The sequence below is a fragment of the Triturus cristatus genome, chromosome 9, assembly GCF_964204655.1.
Source record: "Triturus cristatus chromosome 9, aTriCri1.1, whole genome shotgun sequence".
Taxonomy (NCBI): domain Eukaryota; kingdom Metazoa; phylum Chordata; class Amphibia; order Caudata; family Salamandridae; genus Triturus; species Triturus cristatus.
Window position 1 is genome coordinate 523,270,964 of NC_140592.1, and position 21,874 is coordinate 523,292,837.

General features: G+C 44.4%; 1 protein-coding gene and 1 long non-coding RNA gene across 3 annotated transcripts in view; one reads left to right on the forward strand and one right to left on the reverse strand.

The window, feature by feature from the left end:
- Nucleotides 1-21,874, forward strand: part of LOC146798232 (endothelial PAS domain-containing protein 1-like) — a 522,541-nt gene that overhangs the window by 184,855 nt on the left and 315,812 nt on the right. The window lies entirely within an intron of this gene.
- The window catches only part of LOC146798233 (uncharacterized), a 94,884-nt gene that overhangs the window by 55,178 nt on the left and 17,832 nt on the right, over nucleotides 1-21,874 (reverse strand). The window lies entirely within an intron of this gene.

Genomic DNA, 21,874 nt, shown 5'->3' on the forward strand with positions numbered 1-21,874 from the left:
ACTGGGGCTGCCAATTATTGGATGCGCGACATGGGGCCTGTTGCAAACAATTGATAGAGCTGCTGGCACACGCTATATACTGTCTGCGGCGGGAGTCATGGAGGTAACTTACAACGTGATACTGTGGGCTGCTTTGGATGCCAATTGCCTCTGAATACGTATGCTGCTCCTGTTACTAATGGACCATGAGCTGCGTTGCGATGTTGTGATCCCTGGAAATGGACTCAACTAGAGAACAGAAGCGCGCCTATCTGAGAGGAGACAACGACATATTGTGCTAATTTCGAACTGCGGTGCACTAAGGCGATCCATATCGTATTCTGGAGTATCGGCTAGCAACATCATGGGTAAGCCAGACAAACAGCAATCCAAACTCTCATTTGAAGCAAGGAGACAAACAAAGGGTGCAACTGCACACTCTGACAACGAACTTGAAACTAAATCCACAACTGGTGGTGCAATGGAAAGTGTCCTTCAGGCGATCCAAAAAAGTCTGCAAGATATAAACGGGAAACTGGATACCCTCACCCAGTGGGTTGATAACATATCAGCAAAGTTAGATAAGCAAGGGGAGCGCCTGGACGAGGCTGAGAATCGTATTACGGAAGTGGAGGATGAAGCGCATGCCACGACAAGTAAATGCACAGGAATGGAGAAACTGTTGGAGGTTATAAAAAATAAAGCTGAAGACTTAGAAGCGAGATCTCGTCGTAATAATATACGGATTGCGGGTATTCCAGAATCCACTAACACAGGAAGGATGGGAACATATGTGGAGGACATGCTTCGTTCAGTGTTTGGTACAGAGCACTTCTCAGCGGTCCTTATAGTGGAACGTGCACACAGATCATTGGCCCTGCGACCGCCACCGGGCGCACCTCCAAGACCCATAGTTGCCCTATCCTTAATTACAGGGATAGAGATTTTGTACTAAGGATGGCCCGGGAAAAGCAACAGGTGACATATCACGGTAACACGCTGGCATTTTACCCAGACTTTACAATGGCAGTACAACTAGCATGAAAGGACTTCGCCCCGGCCAAAAAGAAGCTACGTGACTCAGGTATAGAATATGCAATGCTCTATCCCGCACGATTGAAGGTGACATGGGAAGGTCGCTCCACGATTCTCCAAACACCAAAAGCAGCTCAAGACCTCATTAAGAAAATCATCAATAAGCGCAAAGAGCAGAAAGGGGATGAGCGAAACCACGACTCGAAATAGGATTAGACGGTAAAGGAGTTGCTGCAAAAGATTCTTATTGGGTGGCTGCGCTATGCGGACTTCATCCGGTCACAACAGAACGGATCGAGCATCATGTGGCTAGCTACCATTATCGCTTGGTAAAGAATGGAGATGCTGGAACGTGTGGTGGTAAAGTATGAGATGCCATTCAACCATTCTATACTGGTGGGGATGAACATTACGAATATGACGGCAAACAGAGAGACATTTAATTGCTTTTACAATTCTTGTGAAATGGGTCTCCCGATAGCTGCCTCAAATCGAACTAAGAACTAAATAGAGCTTAATGAACTATAGTTCAATAGTATCCGGGAATTGGGGATGAATGTGGGTCTACAATCGCACTATAGGAGCTCCATGTATTTAGGGGTGTACACTATGGCATTTCTTATTTAAGCTACTGACTGATCAACCACTGTGAATCACTTTGATATCGAGAAGGGGAGGGTAATGTTGCTTTGAAATGTCTAATACTCCGCTTTGCATAACGATTGGCCGGTTACCAGGAGTACTCCTTTGATGTAGGCAATGTTTAATCTGCATTAATGATGGAGTCTTGACCACATCCACTATGTTGGATGGAGTTGTGTGCACTTAGTGGACCCCCACGCGGGTGTTCCCCATGAAGTAATTTGTTATGTTATGTTTTTACTTCAGGGTCTGTCTTTGGCATTGTTGGGATGCTGAAGTGGGTGGTGGGTGGGAGTTGGAAACTGTTATGCAGACTATGGTACTTAAGATACATCGCAGATATCCAGACTAATTTTGTGATATATGCTGTTACCAATACTTTTCCACACAGAATGCTTAACCTCAGGGTGGCGCAAACTACAACAGTTACAATATACTACATGTTGTTTTTCTATCTAAATCAATGGCCACTAATGACGCTACATAGTAGTAATTCCTCTAACCAGACACAAACCAACCTTCTACTCCCCATATTCAATCTTACCAAATATCAATTGAATGACTACGAACTGTCCATTCTTAGCAAGGGCCTCTCATTTGTACCCACAACTAGGACCAACTTTCTCGACCTGCAGACTGAAGTTCTCAGGTTCTTCCGGAAGATTAGACTACAGAGTTATTTTTTATTTAATCCTCTCCCACCTAAAACATCTAACACCCCCTTGAGACCTCCATCCACTTTTTCCTCATCGGCCAGCATGGTTCCATCTGAGGTTTCCTCCTTTGAGAAATTGGTACTAAATGACCTCTCTCATCTAGCAACAGAACACCAGTTTATTCCTTACAACATTGCACTGGAAGAGAAAACAGCACTGCAAACTCTCAAGTCCAATAACATGATGGTTATCAAACCTGCCGACAAAGGCGGAGGAATAGTACTACAGGATACCACCACCTACAGAAACAAAATATTGAGGCACCTAGGCAATACGGATCACTATTGCAAACTTCCAACCAATCCTACAAATGAACTCAAACAAATTATACAGCAGACAACTAAATCAGGTCTGGAACAGGGCTTTTTATCCAAACTTGAATATGAATTTCTTAATGCTAAGGCTCCACGCATACCAGTCATCTATACTCTACCAAAGATCCACAAGGACAGTTCGAATCCACCCGGACGGCCCATCGTATCAGGCTGCGGGTCTATCTTAGAGCCACTGGGTCTATATGTGGACTACTTTATAAGAAATGTTGTCCCATCCACTCCTTACTACGTTAGAGATAGTATGCAGATGATTACCCTAGTAGAAATTCACATCTTCAATCCCTCAACCGACACACTCTGCACCCTAGATGTTGAATCACTATATACAAACATCCCCCAGCGAGACGCATTACTCATCATTGAGACTACTTTAGATACCCGCATCAGACCACACGCTGTCCCAACCGTTTTCATTTTACAACTCCTAGAGATCTGCCTGACCAGAAACTTCTTTTTATTTGACGGTCATTATTACCAACAAACCAAGGGTACATCCATGGGAGCAGTTTTTGCACCGAATCTGGCTATCCTATACATGAATGCCCTTGAGGTGAATCACATAATGGTCCAACAGAATCCCTTCCACTCCGCAATGACACATTGGAAACGCTATATAGATGTCATCTTTTTTATTTGGCATGACATTGAAACCATGCTTGAGAACTTTCTGCACTGGCTCAACAAAAATTGTGGAGGTCTCAAATTCACACTTACACACAACAGAACATCCATAGCATTTCTTGACTTGAACATAACACAAAATGATGGACACCTAATCACTAGCCTCTTTAGGAAACCCACAGAGCGAAATACTCTGTTAAAATATAACAGCAATCACCCTAGGGCCTTAAGAGACTTTCTTCCCTATTCACAGTATTTACGCATCAGACGTAATTGTACCCTGAAGGAGGATTACTTCAGGGAGGCTAAAACACTAAGCGACAAACTAACCTCTAGAGCAGTGGTTCCCAAACTTTTTCCACCCACGGCTCCCTTGCCCTATTGGCCGTTTGCTGCGGCTCCCCAATATGTTACATTCTTTTGGCGGTGGGGGGATGTAAACCCAGCCTTAGGAGTACTTCCATTTTTCATCCTGAAAATAATTGGGATGAAGCCGACAAAGGTATTATAATGATTGATGTGGGGCTCACTCTTTCGAACCAAATGGGGGGAAAGATGGGGGTGGGGGGGAATGAAAAAACGTATTCTCATGGGCACCTTTTGCATGATTGCTAGGTGTAAGAGTGCAGCTATTGTGAGTTTCATCATTTGTGGCGTCAAAGCACATTGGATATGTGTAGAATGGAGTGGTGCATGGCTGCACTTTAACAAACCAGGGGCACTTAGATCCTGCAGAGGGCATAGCAGCCCTTATATTCCTTGGATGCACTGGAAGACCTGGAGTGTGCACTGGGGGCTCTTTGGCATGCACTGGATAGCCCTATGATTGGCAGTGCAAGCCCAGAAATGAGCTTTGGAAGCCCTCTCATATGTGCTCACAGATCTGGAATGCGCATTGTCAGTATTATGGTGTGCATGGCCAGCCATGGAATCTGAAGCAAGCTTCCCCCTGCTGCCTTAGTACTTAATGTTTTGCTTATTGTTGTGCTCCTGTCCTGTTATCAGTGTCCCACCATGCCTTGTTTACTACACTTCACAATAAGCGTTGCTAAATCATTTCCACTGAGTCTACACAGCAAGCAGTTGGGGAGAGTCAAAGATAGACTTCTATATTCATGTGAGCACAGTGCTGCCTGCATCAAGGCTAACTCAGGACCAACAGATGCATGATTGGAGAGGTTAATTTTAATGCAGGAAACTATATTATGAAACAATAAGTAAACTACACCGTATTAATGTACATTTCAATTTACGGTGCTTTTGCAGCCCATTTGTTTTGCATCAGTCTAGTCCGGGAGGCATAATTAAAAAGCATGACTTGTTCGAACAGGACATTCAAAGCAGTGACATATATAAGACAAAAATGTCCTTGGACTATTATGGTGACATTGTGCAAAATCTAACAAGAGGGTTGTTTTGAATCTCACGGTGGCACACATCAGGAGCGAAATGCTGGCTGTGTCTGAGTGCGCAGGACTCATTTGAATATTGAAAGGCAATCACTGTCCTTGCACAACCTCATTGTGCAAAATAGAAAATTGTGAAGGCAAAGACAAAGTACAATCGTCAGTGGCATGTCAGGAAGTGGAGATCAGTGAGTGGGTGGTGGAGCCTACACCCAGAGGGCAGCACATACTACTTGATCCGTGCATTGAGGACATGGATAAAGCAAATAGGAAATGTCATGTTAATGACGAATAGCAGCAGACATAGACAAGTATTGTTCTCAAGCCATAAATTAGAGAAGCAAATGCACATAATTTGCACTATAATCCAGGATTAGTCTTTCCAAACTCTCTATGACCCACAGGTTTTGCACAGCTCTTAGCAGCTGGCACATTTACCAACTGAGATAATTCCCATTATATGTGTAAATCTGAGAACACGGCTAGTGGCCATGAGTTTTCCCCTGCCCACTTGTGCCTGCACTGCTGCACCAGAGAGGGCTCCCCGGCGCTGTGAATCATTATTCTTCAAGGGCGTTGTGTGTAAAAGCAGGTTGTCTGCAAATGTTTAGTTTCGCTTTGAGCGCCGCAGGACGTTTTATTTCCTTCTTAAGTAACACCTCCGACCCGAATCCTGGCTGCCCTGTCTGCCAACTTGCTGTCCTTGGGTATCCCACGTAGGCCCCATCCTACTCCCCTTGAATGGTTCTGCCTGAACTTCCTAATCACGGTGCTGCAGTGCATGCGCGTTTCCGTCCGTTTGTAGGAGTGTTATGCAAGGCTTCCTCCCTCCTTGCTGAGTGGTCCCTGGGAGCAAGGGAATTGTGCACTCGCTAGGCGTGTGGGATTTATTACCTTTCTCCTGAACTCCAGTTTCCCCGCTCCTTTTGAACTGCATTACTGAAAGAATAAACAAAACCGCCACCGATTACAAATCAGTGTCTGAAGCATCCTGCCCTCCACCGCAGGTATTACTCTTATCAGAGGCGCAACTAGAGCCAAATTTCGGGGGGGGGGTGGGGGGGGGGGGCTAAGAAAAATTTCGCGGGGGGGGGCTGAACCTTTTAAGCCAGTGGTTCCCAAACTTTTTCCACCCACGGCTCCCTTGCCCTATTGGCCGTTTGCTGCGGCTCCCCAATATGTTACATTCTTTTGGCGGTGGGGGGATGTAAACCCAGCCTTAGGAGTACTTCCATTTTTCATCCTGAAAATAATTGGGATGAAGCCGACAAAGGTATTATAATGATTGATGTGGGGCTCACTCTTTCGAACCAAATAGGGGGAAAGATGGGGGTGGGGGGGAATGAAAAAACGTATTCTCATGGGCACCTTTTGCATGATTGCTAGGTGTAAGAGTGCAGCTATTGTGAGTTTCATCATTTGTGGCGTCAAAGCACATTGGATATGTGTAGAATGGAGTGGTGCATGGCTGCACTTTAACAAACCAGGGGCACTTAGATCCTGCAGAGGGCATAGCAGCCCTTATATTCCTTGGATGCACTGGAAGACCTGGAGTGTGCACTGGGGGCTCTTTGGCATGCACTGGATAGCCCTATGATTGGCAGTGCAAGCCCAGAAATGAGCTTTGGAAGCCCTCTCATATGTGCTCACAGATCTGGAATGCGCATTGTCAGTATTATGGTGTGCATGGCCAGCCATGGAATCTGAAGCAAGCTTCCCCCTGCTGCCTTAGTACTTAATGTTTTGCTTATTGTTGTGCTCCTGTCCTGTTATCAGTGTCCCACCATGCCTTGTTTACTACACTTCACAATAAGCGTTGCTAAATCATTTCCACTGAGTCTACACAGCAAGCAGTTGGGGAGAGTCAAAGATAGACTTCTATATTCATGTGAGCACAGTGCTGCCTGCATCAAGGCTAACTCAGGACCAACAGATGCATGATTGGAGAGGTTAATTTTAATGCAGGAAACTATATTATGAAACAATAAGTAAACTACACCGTATTAATGTACATTTCAATTTACGGTGCTTTTGCAGCCCATTTGTTTTGCATCAGTCTAGTCCGGGAGGCATAATTAAAAAGCATGACTTGTTCGAACAGGACATTCAAAGCAGTGACATATATAAGACAAAAATGTCCTTGGACTATTATGGTGACATTGTGCAAAATCTAACAAGAGGGTTGTTTTGAATCTCACGGTGGCACACATCAGGAGCGAAATGCTGGCTGTGTCTGAGTGCGCAGGACTCATTTGAATATTGAAAGGCAATCACTGTCCTTGCACAACCTCATTGTGCAAAATAGAAAATTGTGAAGGCAAAGACAAAGTACAATCGTCAGTGGCATGTCAGGAAGTGGAGATCAGTGAGTGGGTGGTGGAGCCTACACCCAGAGGGCAGCACATACTACTTGATCCGTGCATTGAGGACATGGATAAAGCAAATAGGAAATGTCATGTTAATGACGAATAGCAGCAGACATAGACAAGTATTGTTCTCAAGCCATAAATTAGAGAAGCAAATGCACATAATTTGCACTATAATCCAGGATTAGTCTTTCCAAACTCTCTATGACCCACAGGTTTTGCACAGCTCTTAGCAGCTGGCACATTTACCAACTGAGATAATTCCCATTATATGTGTAAATCTGAGAACACGGCTAGTGGCCATGAGTTTTCCCCTGCCCACTTGTGCCTGCACTGCTGCACCAGAGAGGGCTCCCCGGCGCTGTGAATCATTATTCTTCAAGGGCGTTGTGTGTAAAAGCAGGTTGTCTGCAAATGTTTAGTTTCGCTTTGAGCGCCGCAGGACGTTTTATTTCCTTCTTAAGTAACACCTCCGACCCGAATCCTGGCTGCCCTGTCTGCCAACTTGCTGTCCTTGGGTATCCCACGTAGGCCCCATCCTACTCCCCTTGAATGGTTCTGCCTGAACTTCCTAATCACGGTGCTGCAGTGCATGCGCGTTTCCGTCCGTTTGTAGGAGTGTTATGCAAGGCTTCCTCCCTCCTTGCTGAGTGGTCCCTGGGAGCAAGGGAATTGTGCACTCGCTAGGCGTGTGGGATTTATTACCTTTCTCCTGAACTCCAGTTTCCCCGCTCCTTTTGAACTGCATTACTGAAAGAATAAACAAAACCGCCACCGATTACAAATCAGTGTCTGAAGCATCCTGCCCTCCACCGCAGGTATTACTCTTATCAGAGGCGCAACTAGAGCCAAATTTCGGGGGGGGGGTGGGGGGGGGGGCTAAGAAAAATTTCGCGGGGGGGGGGCTGAACCTTTTAAGCCATAGGCAGAGTGGAGCTGCAGGGGCTCTTAGAAGGGGTGAAACAACAGCGAGGCCTCATTAACATGCAAATGGTCTTTTAAAGACCTGTGAAGTGCTCGGGTGCGGCTGTGTGTGCGCCGCGAGGCTGTCTCATCCCGGGCTACCACACGCGACGGGGGGGGGGGGCTGAAGCCCTGTGAGTCCAATGGGTGTTGCGCGCCTGACTCTTATTGTGTATCAGTCAGTGGTTCTCAAACTGTGAGCTTGGTGCGTATCTGTTTGCGGCGCCCCTGGCTAGTTTTGATGGCGCACCAGGGTGCCGCGGCGCACAGATTGGGAACCACTGTTTTAAGCCATAGGCAGAGTGGAGCTGCAGGGGCTCTTAGAAGGGGTGAAACAACAGCGAGGCCTCATTAACATGCAAATGGTCTTTTAAAGACCTGTGAAGTGCTCGGGTGCGGCTGTGTGTGCGCCGCGAGGCTGTCTCATCCCGGGCTACCACACGCGACGGGGGGGGGGGGCTGAAGCCCTGTGAGTCCAATGGGTGTTGCGCGCCTGACTCTTATTGTGTATCAGTCAGTGGTTCTCAAACTGTGAGCTTGGTGCGTATCTGTTTGCGGCGCCCCTGGCTAGTTTTGATGGCGCACCAGGGTGCCGCGGCGCACAGATTGGGAACCACTGCTCTAGAGGATACCCAAAAAAACGAATCCGCAGTGCCCTAAAAAGAGCATGGTATTGTCCGAGGGATGTCCTCTTGGAACCTAAAACCAAGAAAAAGGAGAACCGCATAGTTTGCGTTACGACTTTCTGCCCTTCCTCCAATAAATTACGAAAAAGTATTCTCAAACACTGGGGTGTGTTGAATGCAGGAATACTGAACCTTGAGAAACCTCTTTTTGCTTTTAAGAGAAACAAAAATATCAAAGACCATTTGATTAGAGCAGCACTCCCTGACACCAAGAACACCGGTACACTCCTCAACCATTGGTCCTTACCTGCTGTTGTTGGGCATAACAAATGTGGAAATTGCTCTGTTTGTGAATTCACTACTGATTGTAAAGAGTTCGTATTTGGCAACATACGTAAACCCCATAATCATTTCAGTAACTGTAACACCTGTAATGTTATTTATGCAATTTTGTGCCCCTGTGAAATGATTTACATAGGTCAAACAACACAAAAAATCCGGATCAGAATCTGCCAACACAGAAGCAGATTGAGGTGCAAAACACCTAATGCACCGTTGGTGGAACATTTTGAGAATGCTGGCCATACTGAGGATGACATTCGTTGGACAGTCGTTTCTGTTGTAAAAATCCCACCCAGAGGTGCAGATATATCCCAACTACTGAATAAAGAAGAATTAAAATGGATTTTGAAAACAGGAAGCATACACAAAGGATTGAATCGCCTAGAGGATTGGACTACTTTACTTTGATCCCATGGTCTCCTCACTATGGGCATGTCCGGAACTCGTGAAGTAAACACAGAGCCTTTGCTCATCTGAAGAACTATGACCCTTTATTATTTCCTTATTTTTATTTTTTATTTTTTACTTTTGCACCAGCTGAATTATTGAAGAAGTTACGCTCACTATGTTAGACAATCATTTGCGTTTTTATGGACTTTGACCCAATATGCTTGCTCCCTATATTATCCTTTCCTGACCTCTTACTCTTCCTTCAATCTTGGATCTCTCTCCTTTGTCTCGGCGGTATTCACCCGTTTTTTCACTCACCCAATATGGCGCCCAAAATCCCCGGCTCTCCTTCACTCGCCCTCTTTGCACTTCCCGGACCACCTGACCATCATGTGACAGATCACGTGATCATTCGCACTTACTAGACAGCGGCAAATGAACTCCCTTCCCCACAGCCTATCCGGGATTGACCGAACGCGCTGTCCTGCAGACCCCCACGGATCATATCTCCTTCATTGTATCGAGGTATGTCAGCCACAGTCTCCATGCCTGCTCCTTACCCCGCGGTCACAATGTGAGACCCCTTCTTAATTCCCTCCTCCCCTTTTCCCTCGATAGATACTGCATCATCGTGTTGCCTCTATTGAACCTCATTGTCCAGGTAAGCCCGTTACCCCTTAGGCGTGATCACTCTCTCCTTCCCTGCCTCGATTCACAATTCGCTATTTCCTCCGCAGGCATATTACTTGGAGTCTCTATTTCGCTCAGGTCATCGGACCCAGACGAATTTCCATTTTGTTGTATCACTTTACAACCCGAGGTAAAAAATGTCCCCGCTTCGTATTCGCTTCACCCTCTCACTTTTCCCGCCTCGATTTTTAAACTTTGAATAACTTCCTCCGCAGGCCGATCTATTTCGCTCAAGTCATTGGACATAGACATTTTACCAACTTTGGTTTAACTTGTCAAAATCCGAGGTAATTCTTTTTCACGTTACCCCCGCCCCGCCCGCCACCACAATGCCGCACAAGTTCTCTCTCACTCTCCCAATTCACCGCCGTTCACCCGCGTTAATGGTTATTCTCTGGCACATATTCCCGTGATAGCATGGTCACCGCCACTTACTTCTAAGCTTTTCAATTACTTCCAAATGTTCATGAAACTAAATGCCATAATTCTGTTATGTTGAATCCACTACGGTTTCCGATATATAGACTGGCCCGTGTTCTGACACCATTGTCTTATACTGTAATTTTATTTTAAATTAACCCTTAACCACCATGTTTCCTTTTTCCTTTTTCCCCTATTTCTCTCATTCGTCATTATTTATGTTGTTGTTTGTACTAAATGTTGTCAAATCAGGCATTTTTAATGGGCAATTCATACTAATCAGTCCTGATGATGATCCTAAATCTCCCCGTTAAGGATCGAAACGTCGTCGACTATGTAGTTCACCTTACACACTAACAATTTATGTGTATGAAATGTTGTGAAGGTGGCAAGTTTTATACTAAGATGTTTCACTACCTATTATTCTCTGACGTAGAAACATCACTACAATTGCCTGTATGTTTTTCCAAAACTTTATGTCCTCTTGATATGTAAGCCGTAGGATACAGGCTTGTGTCCCACCAACACCTTGCTTGCATTCTTTTGATCATTGCTAATTACTGTTTCTTATTAAAGTTGCCTTGTCCGGCTGGACATAGGTTATAATATAGTACCAATTTTGGCTATATTCATTGTTGTTCGCTAATATTCTTTTGCTTTCAGGGACCATTGTCTCCTGTAATACTAATGACGTGCGGCCAACGCATCTGAACTTGATCACCTGGAACGTCAGGGGGCTTAACAACCACAAGAAAATCCGACAAATATTTGCATATTTTGACAGGCTTCATATTGATATTGCCTTTTACAAGAAACACATATTGCTCATCACTCAGTATACTCCTCATATTCTAGAGGGATTATTATACTATTAAAAAAAGGGACGCAATTTACTGTAGAAACTACCCCTGTTGATGACCAGGGGAGATACGTTATTGTCACAGGGACACTTAGCTAGCATTCATTAACACCTATGGTCCAAATACTGATGACCCTGATTTTTATCATGCGATCTGGCAAAAATTACATGATTTAACAGGCAGGACTTTATTTTGGGGGGGCGGATTTTAATCTCGTGCTAGATGAACATCTTGAAAGATCGGGCGCAACTACGGAATCACATCGAAAGGCAGTGAGGAAGTTGAAAGACATTATGACTGAGATGCATCTTAATGACATCTGGAGAATCAAAAATCCGGGAGGTATGGAGGCCACACACACATCAGCAGCGCACAACAGCTGGTCACGTATAGATTATTGGGTTGGGACTGAAGACGCGGTGCTGTAGACACGGGCTATAAAGCACTTACCCAAAACATTGTCCGATCATAATCCAATACTGCTGTCTGTTAATATACCACACTACATGCTACCCCCATATAGTTGGAGATTTAATGCGAAAGCACTGTTAGACTCCGTATACATGGATACCATTAATACGGCTATCACAGACTACTTTGTGTTGAATGAGTTCACCACTGAAGATCCTAGCCTGTTGTGGGAAGCTTTTAAAGCTACAATTAGGGGAGTCTGTATAAGTCAGTGGTTCCCAATCTGTGCGCCGCGGCACCCTGGTGCGCCATCAAAACTAGCCAGGGGCGCCGCAAACAGATACGCACCAAGCTCACAGTTTGAGAACCACTGACTGATACACAATAAGAGTCAGGCGCGCAACACCCATTGGACTCACAGGGCTTCAGCCCCCCCCCCCCGTCGCGTGTGGTAGCCCGGGATGAGACAGCCTCGCGGCGCACACACAGCCGCACCCGAGCACTTCACAGGTCTTTAAAAGACCATTTGCATGTTAATGAGGCCTCGCTGTTGTTTCACCCCTTCTAAGAGCCCCTGCAGCTCCACTCTGCCTATGGCTTAAAAGGTTCAGCCCCCCCCCCGCGAAATTTTTCTTAGCCCCCCCCCCCACCCCCCCCCCGAAATTTGGCTCTAGTTGCGCCTCTGATAAGAGTAATACCTGCGGTGGAGGGCAGGATGCTTCAGACACTGATTTGTAATCGGTGGCGGTTTTGTTTATTCTTTCAGTAATGCAGTTCAAAAGGAGCGGGGAAACTGGAGTTCAGGAGAAAGGTAATAAATCCCACACGCCTAGCGAGTGCACAATTCCCTTGCTCCCAGGGACCACTCAGCAAGGAGGGAGGAAGCCTTGCATAACACTCCTACAAACGGACGGAAACGCGCATGCACTGCAGCACCGTGATTAGGAAGTTCAGGCAGAACCATTCAAGGGGAGTAGGATGGGGCCTACGTGGGATACCCAAGGACAGCAAGTTGGCAGACAGGGCAGCCAGGATTCGGGTCGGAGGTGTTACTTAAGAAGGAAATAAAACGTCCTGCGGCGCTCAAAGCGAAACTAAACATTTGCAGACAACCTGCTTTTACACACAACGCCCTTGAAGAATAATGATTCACAGCGCCGGGGAGCCCTCTCTGGTGCAGCAGTGCAGGCACAAGTGGGCAGGGGAAAACTCATGGCCACTAGCCGTGTTCTCAGATTTACACATATAATGGGAATTATCTCAGTTGGTAAATGTGCCAGCTGCTAAGAGCTGTGCAAAACCTGTGGGTCATAGAGAGTTTGGAAAGACTAATCCTGGATTATAGTGCAAATTATGTGCATTTGCTTCTCTAATTTATGGCTTGAGAACAATACTTGTCTATGTCTGCTGCTATTCGTCATTAACATGACATTTCCTATTTGCTTTATCCATGTCCTCAATGCACGGATCAAGTAGTATGTGCTGCCCTCTGGGTGTAGGCTCCACCACCCACTCACTGATCTCCACTTCCTGACATGCCACTGACGATTGTACTTTGTCTTTGCCTTCACAATTTTCTATTTTGCACAATGAGGTTGTGCAAGGACAGTGATTGCCTTTCAATATTCAAATGAGTCCTGCGCACTCAGACACAGCCAGCATTTCGCTCCTGATGTGTGCCACCGTGAGATTCAAAACAACCCTCTTGTTAGATTTTGCACAATGTCACCATAATAGTCCAAGGACATTTTTGTCTTATATATGTCACTGCTTTGAATGTCCTGTTCGAACAAGTCATGCTTTTTAATTATGCCTCCCGGACTAGACTGATGCAAAACAAATGGGCTGCAAAAGCACCGTAAATTGAAATGTACATTAATACGGTGTAGTTTACTTATTGTTTCATAATATAGTTTCCTGCATTAAAATTAACCTCTCCAATCATGCATCTGTTGGTCCTGAGTTAGCCTTGATGCAGGCAGCACTGTGCTCACATGAATATAGAAGTCTATCTTTGACTCTCCCCAACTGCTTGCTGTGTAGACTCAGTGGAAATGATTTAGCAACGCTTATTGTGAAGTGTAGTAAACAAGGCATGGTGGGACACTGATAACAGGACAGGAGCACAACAATAAGCAAAACATTAAGTACTAAGGCAGCAGGGGGAAGCTTGCTTCAGATTCCATGGCTGGCCATGCACACCATAATACTGACAATGCGCATTCCAGATCTGTGAGCACATATGAGAGGGCTTCCAAAGCTCATTTCTGGGCTTGCACTGCCAATCATAGGGCTATCCAGTGCATGCCAAAGAGCCCCCAGTGCACACTCCAGGTCTTCCAGTGCATCCAAGGAATATAAGGGCTGCTATGCCCTCTGCAGGATCTAAGTGCCCCTGGTTTGTTAAAGTGCAGCCATGCACCACTCCATTCTACACATATCCAATGTGCTTTGACGCCACAAATGATGAAACTCACAATAGCTGCACTCTTACACCTAGCAATCATGCAAAAGGTGCCCATGAGAATACGTTTTTTCATTCCCCCCCACCCCCATCTTTCCCCCCATTTGGTTCGAAAGAGTGAGCCCCACATCAATCATTATAATACCTTTGTCGGCTTCATCCCAATTATTTTCAGGATGAAAAATGGAAGTACTCCTAAGGCTGGGTTTACATCCCCCCACCGCCAAAAGAATGTAACATATTGGGGAGCCGCAGCAAACGGCCAATAGGGCAAGGGAGCCGTGGGTGGAAAAAGTTTGGGAACCACTGGTATAAGTACAAACGCGGGAATTTTGAAGGATATTCGTAGGCAGCTTAGTATACGGGAGGATAAATTGAAACTATTAGAACGAGAATACGAAACTACACAAAATGCAAAAGTATTGGGGGACATAAGGGTTGTAATGTTGGAATACCAGTCGTACGCAGAAGACAAACTTAAGTATATAGCCAAACGCACCAGTGCAAGATCCTACGGCGAAGGAGGTAGACCTGGTAAAAAATTGGCTTCTAAAATTTGTGAAGGGCGTGCTCCGCAGACCGTCCTAACCATCAGGGATGAAACTGGGACTACACGTAATGATGCGCAGGGGATATTGCAAGAATCCATGAAAACATATGGTGCGTTATACAAGTCGCAGCCCACTGCCTCACCCTCGTTATGGAGTACTTAGAAGATGTCACCATAGCATGGTTATCAGATGCACAAAGGGAATACTTGTCATTGCCAATTACTGTAGAGGAGGTAACAGAAATCATTAAATCGCTTCCCAATGGTAAAGCTCCGGGCCCGGACGGCTTCACATGTGAATTTTATAAATCGTTTGTAGATCAATTAGCCCCCCGTTTAGTTGCGATGTATGGTGACGCCTATGATAAGCTGTTGTTACCTCCCACGTTGAGCGAAGCCGTGCTAATTACCCTCCTCAAACCAACCAAAGTCCCAGAATACTATGATTCATATAGGCCCCTATCGCTAATAAATGTAGACACCAAAATATTAGTTAAAATTCTAGCAACCAGATTGCAGCCCCTAATGACCAACTTGATACTACCTGATCAGTCAGGATTTATCCCTACAAGGTCAACAGCGCACAACACCAGAACACTTTTCGCACTTTCACATCATTTAATTCCAAACACTAAGGCGGCTGCAGTTATGCTAGATGCAGCCAAAGCATTTGATTCTATAGAATGGCCATATCTAACCGCAGTGTTAAGGAGAATGGGGTTTCCCCCTATCTTTCTGCAATGGGTGCAAATGCTGTACACTAAGCCAACAGCGCGTATAAGAGTCAGCAACTATACCTCCGATACTGTGCCGATTGCAAGGGGAACAAGGCAAGGATGCCCGCTGTCCCCATTGCAATTCGCGATAGCGCTTGAACTGTTAGCTTGTAAAATTAGACAGGGACATCATTATTCTGCTCTCCAATTTCCACAGCGACCATTGCATATATCTCTATATGCAGATGATATGATGTTATATGTGCGGGACCCAGAACAGCATTTAGCTCCTTTATTTCGGGAGTATATTAAATTTGGAGACAGTCTGGGCTCCAGATCAACTGGTCAAAATCCCTGATAATACCACTAACTGACACCACACAGCCTCACTCTATGGAATTCCCTTTGGAGTGGCAATCAGATCCCGTAAAAATACCTTGGCGTTTGGTACCATCGAGACCCGGAAGTTGTAATTCGCACAAATTATGGTAGGGCGATTAGTGTGCTGGAAGACAAAATAGGGCGCTGGATTCAATTGCCATTATCGCTAGCTGACCGACTAGCCATTGTTAAGATTGTCATGTTACCAAGCTTACTATATCTTTTTAACAATATACCAATTACACCTCCGAGTGAAGTATTTCGCAGATTGACATCATTAGTGACTCGTCTGATTTGGGCGGGCAAACAGGCCCGCATCGAACTACGAGCTCTGACATTGCCCTATTCCAGGGGTGGTTTTAAAGTACCGGATTTCTTGCTTTATTTTTTATGTGCACAAGCGCAATATGCGCATTATTGGTATCATCAGGTCCCCTATCTCACACACGTGGCCATAGAGGAAGGAGATGCGTTCCTAGTCCCATTGACAGCTATAGTAACCCATCGCAGACCACCTTTACACAATAAAGACATAAATACGATTGATACGACGAATGCTGCCTGGCGCAAAATGGGTAGATTATCACATAAATTGCCCCTATATGCCCCTGCCTTGCCGGTGCATCATCACCCAGAGCTATCGGTCACATAGGAAGAGGTGGGAATGGGACTGTTGAAACAGGTGAGTATAGATACTATGGGGGACGTATACCATAATGCTACATTTAAAGCGCTGCAAAACCTTACCTATATTAATTAGTAATCAAACCTTACTGTTTCGTTTCACATACCATAGGTTACAAGGCGCTATTAAGAAATTATATCCTACTTACCCAGCGGAACCGCCGCAATTGAAAGCGTTACAAATGATACTCACTACGACCAGTAACAAACAGTTGGTGTCTAAGCTATACACTACACTACAGGAGGATATTGCGGATACGACACATAGGGCACTTACAAAGTGGAATGATGTACTAGATGTCCCGCTAACAGAGGAGGAGTGGTCGGTGGCATGTTCTCTCACAGAAATGCTGACCCCCCAATGGAAATTTGCGACTATTGCACCTCAAATACCTTCACCAAACTTATTACACACCAGCTAGGCTTTGTAGGTATGGATTACGCACAGATGCGAAGTGTCAACATTGTAGTACTGAACCAGAAGATTTCCTGCATCTTGCATGTACATGAGTTTTGGGAAAAGGTTACGCAGGCTCTGGGTGACATGGTGGGTATTACTATTATCTGCTCTAGTCGCACCTGTTTACTGGGACTAGTCCGGAATGTGCGCGCCACTAAACGCAAATTTTGTAAGATCGCTTTACTTCTAGTTAAGCGCCGAATTTCAATGTGTTGGGGTAGTAGAGAAGCCCCTAAAGTTAAACAGTGGCTTCAAGATATGGCATATTGTAAGGATGTGTTGAAAACTTACGAAGAAGAACTGCCTGCCAGATCCAAGCCAAGAGACTACTGGAAATATTTGGTTGAATATCTGCGCATGAACCAGGTTGATTAACTGTGTATAGTGACTGTGTTTTTGTAGTAAAGATATCATGAGGTAACATCAAACAATTGCTGTAACTGGATGAAGCATGTTGTAGTACAGTGGTCTGTATGTCGTTCACATGTTTGGACATTGTATGTCTTTGAAATTTTAATAAAACATTTTTTTTTAAAAGGAACTGCCAAAGGCGAGTAGAAACATTCACTTGCAAGTAAGCTTCTGTCAGATCCAGGGTCACCATGAAGATAACTGTTATTGCTAGGTATATTATTCTTTTTAAGGTTCATTTGAGTGTGAATGATCACAGCCATATGTTCACCTTGCTGAGGTATATGACTATTCAGAATCCAAAAAGACTGAATTATCCCGACTTCTTTGTTGCACCACTGGATCAGCATGTGGATGCCCCATTCTGCAGAAATTGCAGTCGTCCCATTTTGAAAGCCTTTCTCTTGTCAGACTGACATGGCCAGAGTCAGGCTGACTTATAACTATGGGTCAGTGAAGAGTACTTACTGGAATACCCCATTCAGCCTACGTTGGGGACACAGGAATCTGAAGTAATTTTTTACCACATACGAGCAGACGATTGGATCCTAACTCTTACAGTTCACCTGGGGCCTTTTTATATAGTGAGGAAAGCTGAGTATTTACTGGCGAGGATACTCTCTGCTTTTCGTTTTCTAAACCAACTGCCCAATTCTCAAATGTCTCTATGCCTTCTAAGATTGGTGATCTAGTAAGAGCTGTAGGGAAGAGGCGGAAGTAGGCCACTTAACCTTCATGCATGATGAATAATGCTTTTCCTCCTTAAATATTTCCTGGACCTTGTCTTCTAACTCCTCGACAAATACTTTTGTTCCAAAGAATGGCATCCTGAGGGCAGGGGACATCTGGGTTGCATTGCTATACCAATCACATAGGTACAGGGGACAATATACTGTGGCAAATGCTCTACCAGGAAAGGCTACTGCTCCAACTCCATTAAACATCTTATCGATGAGGAAGTCCCTAAACATCGCATACCTTCTACTTATGTTGAGTTGAGCTATCTCTGGGCTCTTCAACCATCTTCAACAGTTCCTAAAAATCAGTCAAGTAGATTCCTGCACTCAAATAGAGAGTATGTCAGAATAACCTCTTTGAATGGCTGAGTCTACCTTTGTGAGCCTGATTCACAAAGGAACTTCTGACTTGCAAAGTTATAAGTGCAGAATCTCCGCACTCGGGCGAAATCTTTGCACTGCAGTGCTCAGTCTGGAGATTCTACCCCGTGTGCCGAGATTCTGTCATGAGTGCGTAAACTCCACACTCGTAACTTTACAAGTTGTATGTCCCTTGGTGAATTGGGCTCTGTGTATTTAGTATGTTTTAGGACAGTATCCTCCACCTTTAATGATTGCCAACCAGACTGGGATAAGGCAAGAACTTTGCTAACTGTCTAAGTCCACATCAAGCTTTGCTAAATTAATCTTTTCAGTGTTCTTCCATTCTTTAGGATATAATGTTAATGTGTTAGTGAACACATAAGCCCATGTACAGTTTCTGCTAGAACTGTTTGAGAAGGCCATCTAAAGTTATTTCCCAATACTCATAATATTTTAATCCTTTTATTTCCCTTACACCATATCAACTTTTGTTGCTACATTTTGAATAATCTTTAGTCAAACATTTTAAAATGTTTCGAAGTGATTCATTTGTATAAGTAACTTTCCCTTGAGCAAGATTCAGTTACGAAGTGGGTCCCATTTTCACTCATCATGAAGATCTGTGACTTTTCAAAGGTGCTTTAACTCGAAAGGACAAACACAGAAATGATAGTCTGGTAAGGTACAAACTTCCCAATTATTAGATGCTGTGTTAAATAGTGCTTATATTTTATTTGTCTTTTATTCGGCTTCTAGTGGGATATAATCAAATTTAAAAAAATGTAATTCTAGTAAGAAACATTCTACAAATATTGATCTCACCAATCAAAGGTAGGGGCAAATATTGCAATTTTTCATAAGAAATATGATTTTCTCAGTAACTGTATTAAGATTTGTAGACATAAGGTTTGTAATATCAGATTTCACTATTATGCCCAGATAGTGAATTTCAGTATGCATCAAAACAACAGATCAAGGATCATCTCAACCCCTCCCCCACTTTAACATCAGTACCTTTCTGCACTAACTCAGATGTGCTTCATGGTTCCATAATTATTCCGTTTATTTCACAGTCTGCCTTGTTCAAAATGGACCTCATGAAGTCTTTCAAATTGACATGCTAATGGTATGCCAACAACACTGAGATCACCCTGAAGCTTCAAAGACTAAATGACCTAGATGCTTCCAAACTAAAACTTTGCCTTTAAGCCTTCAACCACTCAAAACTGATGAACCAACTAAAATTAAACCCATCAAAAATTGTGAACCTCATTTGCAGAGAATGGCAGAACTACCAACCTATTACCATCTGGCTCGAGAAACTCAGGTTCCCTTCAGTGACATCAGCGGATTCAAGAAACCTTGTGGTATTTATAGATTCCAGCCTATCATGTTCGCATAAGTGAACCAAGTCACCTAAAACGCATCCTATCCCAGAAGAACACTCAATGCTTCTTTCCACTCATAAGTGTCAAACCGAAGCACCTGTCTGTCATTGCCCTAGTTAGGTCATGATTGCACTAGGCAAATGGACTCTACCGAAAAAGCAACACTGTACCTACTCTGAAAACTCTAAAGATTTTAATGCTCAACACTAGACAACTACTACACCTATGCCTACATGACAACATCAGTCTCCAATTCAAAGTGCTCTGCTGGATAATAAAGGGAAACACCTCTGCCTCAAGGCACTCTAAATTACCTACAGGGCCATCTAGGGTGCTCGTCCACCCTTTCAACCTAAACTCAAATGATACAGACTAAAAAGGGAACTGTACTTTAACTGCCACTCCCACTAACTATACCGCCTTCACACATCAGTGGACCTCCTTCTCCATCCAAGCAGCAAGACTCTGGAAATCTGTCAGAGCAATGATTAGAAATATCCAACAGCAGTAAATGCCCAGGTTTTCTACAACTGAAGCCTCCAGTCTGTATCCAAATCCACAAAAGAACAAGGACAGACCTTTGACATAAGACTAGTAGACAGAAGCATATACAGAACTATGTTTGAATACTCTGCTGCAATCCATGGCCAACGGCAGATACACGACCACAGCCATGCAACTTTTTGGTCATCTCTAATGACATCAAAACTCTTCCCACATAGGGAACTCACATTCATCCAATTATATATATGTAAATGCTGAGAATGTCTGTGCAATTCTCTTAATCGTCTTCACTTCATGCCTTGATGAAGCAAATCTACACACAATACCTTCAGAGCACCTCACTGATCATCAATCATGATACCAAAAAGGTTCCCATATAGACTATTCTATAAACCCACAATCTTCCAGCCAAGCACAATCTGTGGAGTAGCCTTGTGCTCATCATTATGAAGTGATTTAGCAGGTCATAATGATTCTGATGAGATATACAAATACAGCTACAATACAATGGATCACTTGAGATCTGGCCCTTCCTCTACTGCACTACATTTCTCTTAACGTGTAGAATAACAACCAAAACAGAAAATCTTGAAGATGGCTTTCTTAAGACACCTGCTATATAAGCGAACACCAAGTCACCCACATTTACCTTTATCCCCTTCTTACTCTGGCAGTGGTTACACCTCTAGAAGAAACTACTTTCTAGTGGGAGTAATGTAGGCACAGCATTTGTACTTTTCTTTAGTGCATTCAAGGTATAGCCCATCTCGATTTGCATGTGTGGTTTCGGATCCCTTCCTTGATGCCACTGTATCATTTTTTTTTAATACAAACACACCACTAGATGCCCTATTCTGAATCCCCACTACCTCATGGTAGCTATCGGGACCCAAATTAAAGATTCTGGTTTATATTTCCCCATGAGCTAATGGGGATCACAAATTAAACTCCCCAGACTGGAAAGTAGCCTGATGTGCCCAGAATTATCTTAGTCCTTTAGCACAGGTATTTCCTGATTCCAGGGTAATTAATGGTAATATTTCCTACCTCCTCTGAGCAGGTGGTATATAATTGCAGGGGTGAAGAGGGTATCTAGGGGTGGGGGAGCTGTGGATCTTTTGGGGAGCATTGTCTCCTTCCCCCCGTGGTGCAGGAAGAGGCTGTCAGTGCTTGGATGTGCCTCTGTTTGCAGCCTCTGTGCCTCCCAACTCATGGATTTACCCAGTGCAGATCCAACTTGGTAATTTCGGCCTGGAAACATCAGACCATTGCACCTCAGCCCATAGCGATATTCCCCCATGGAGATACCACTCCTTGCAACTCATAACTCTTCTTGGTCCTAGACACATGAAGAAGTCTCACGCATCAGTGATACTCTTAGGGTGGCAAATAAAAAGCAACAAGCCTGTACATC